Raw genomic sequence first — 2,387 nt, forward strand, 5'->3', positions numbered from 1 at the left:
GGGATTTGTCCCCCCACAGGTGCCAAAAGCTCCTTCCAGAGCCCAGCTCAGACCCCCCTCGCTTCAGGAGCTGGAACTAAGGATGTCCCAGCACCCCTGGGCATGGGCAGCGTGGGCAGAGGGGTGTCCCTGGACCTTCTCTGAGGTGTGCTCCTCTCCAGCAGCCTGCTCAGGCTCTGCTCCCTGCCAAGCTCCAGGCCAGCATGCTCAAGCACCACCAGAACGCAGCCTCTCCTGAAGGGGAAGGCCACAGGTTCACTCTTGCCCTCCCTCAGAGCTCAGAAGAGACAGAAGTACTGGCAGAGAAGGTCCTGGGGAGGTGGCAGCTCCGTGCCACCACCCACGGTGAGGCTGAAGCTCTGAAATGAGCAGCAGCACACCCAGGGGTGACGAGTGGGACCGTGCCCAGATGCCCTCTTCCCCTGCTCACTGCAGGTTCAGCCCTCGTGCCCGAGGCCAGCAGGAGCTGAGCCAGCTGACCCCATCTCCTTGTGCACTGCTGCCAGAGGGCAGGAGGCTCCCCAGGCTGCAGCCACTGGGCTCTTCCCAGTGGGATCAGTAACAGAGCCAGGTCCCCAGCACTGTGCACCCCTCCTCTGGCACACACACATCTCTCTTCTGCAAAACCCACCCAGTGCAGAGAAAGAACCACAGATCCTCCACACAGGGTGCTCATGGGCACAGATACCTGTCTCTAAGACAGCCATCTACACAGACATGCCCTGAGGCCAAGACCTCTGTATGTGATACACCATGGACCTGTTCTGAAGAGGATAAAACCTCAGGGTCATTCCTACTTAAAGAACACATCCAGGGGGTTCTGAAGTTCCTTGCTGCACTCCATATCTCAATAAACACAAGAATATTCCTTACCAACCCACAAAGTCTTTAACTCCCAGCCACTCTTCAGAGGAGATGCTGTCCCCTGGGAAGGAACATCTCACCTCCTGACAGCTGGCTGCTCTCCTCTGCTCATGGCCTCACTCCTAGTGGAAGTTAAGGCCAAACCAGCACCTCCACAAGAAGCAAACCTCAACCTTCCTGCCAGCCCCAACCTTCTGCTCCCCACGCCAGCATGGCTTGTCTTCATGGAGAGAAGGGGGTCAGTCATTGCCCGTGGTTACACTGCCCTGAAGGTGATTAGCTTGACTCCAAGTCACGTCCCCCTCTGGTTCCCACCATGGCCACGTGAATGCTGTGCCAGTAGAGGCTGGGCTTTGAGGTGAGGATGAGCCAGGAGGGGAACACATCCAAGAATTTGCTATGTGAAGTGGAGCTGCCACATACCTGGGTTTTCCCAGGCATTCTTTTTCCTCCCAGAAAGCACATCCAGATAAAAATAGGGAAGCTGGCCAACAACCCACTACTGCTGGCCATCGGTGGCGTGGCTTTGCCTTGCCTGGAGACACAGGCACTATCTGTGTACACAAGCCAACACTTCCACCTGGAGCTCCCAGGCTTCTCTCCAGGGGGTGACAGGGCAGAGCTCTGCTTCTCAGCCCTGCCAGAGGATGGGTGCTGCTCAGGGTGCTGGGTGGCACCAGAGGAGGGGCCTGGGGACAGGGGGAGAGGCTCGGGTGCAGGGAGGAGGCCACGGGGAAAGCATCTGATCCGGCGTCGGGGAGATGGACTGAGACACGGCAGCTCTTCAGCCCTGTGTCACCTGCACGGCCCAGCTTACCCCTCGAGAGGGTCGTGGGCACTGTGAGAACACCAGGCAAGCTGGGGGGGCACAGGGTGGGCAACCCAGAGCCCACGGCCACCAGCCACCCAACTCGCCTAAGCAGAGCAGAGGAGCCCCAGGTAATTTTCCACTGTGACATCTAAAAGAAGACGCAGGAACTGGCTGTCCTGTGTTCCCCAGCTCTTGCTTTTCTTCCTCTAGAAACCTGTGGGGTTTATTCTTTTCTTTAGATTTGATCACCTCGGTCCCTGGGACACTCTCTCTGCTTTGACCACTCTGCTCTTGGCTGGCTGCACAGCACAAGAAGTCCTCACAGCCACCACCTCACCGGCCCTGTTGCCACCACAGTTTGGTTACAGGAGTTCAAGTCCTCTAAATTCCCCTGGAGCTCAGCTCCAGCCTTACAAGGCCTGCAGCACGTGCTGTGGTCTGCCCACGGGGACCATCGCCCGTGTAGGCACCGGTGGGGACCTCTGCCCTGCATGGCTGCAGACACTGCCTGGCCAGCAACGCAGATGGGTGCTCTGCCTTCCTTTGAGGACAACTTAAAGCCAGGGCCGAGGCAGCGCCGGCCTCTCCTCCCTCACAGCTCCTGGAGGCCACGCTGGGAAAGGTGCAGGGCAGCCTGGTGACACCGACAGAGCCCGAAGCTCCTTCCAGACCTGCCTGGAGACAACTAGAGGACTCCGAGGGTCTTAAGGCC

This window comes from Merops nubicus, unplaced genomic scaffold (assembly GCF_000691845.1).
Source record: "Merops nubicus isolate BGI_N331 unplaced genomic scaffold, ASM69184v1 scaffold18704, whole genome shotgun sequence".
Taxonomy (NCBI): Eukaryota; Metazoa; Chordata; class Aves; order Coraciiformes; family Meropidae; genus Merops; species Merops nubicus.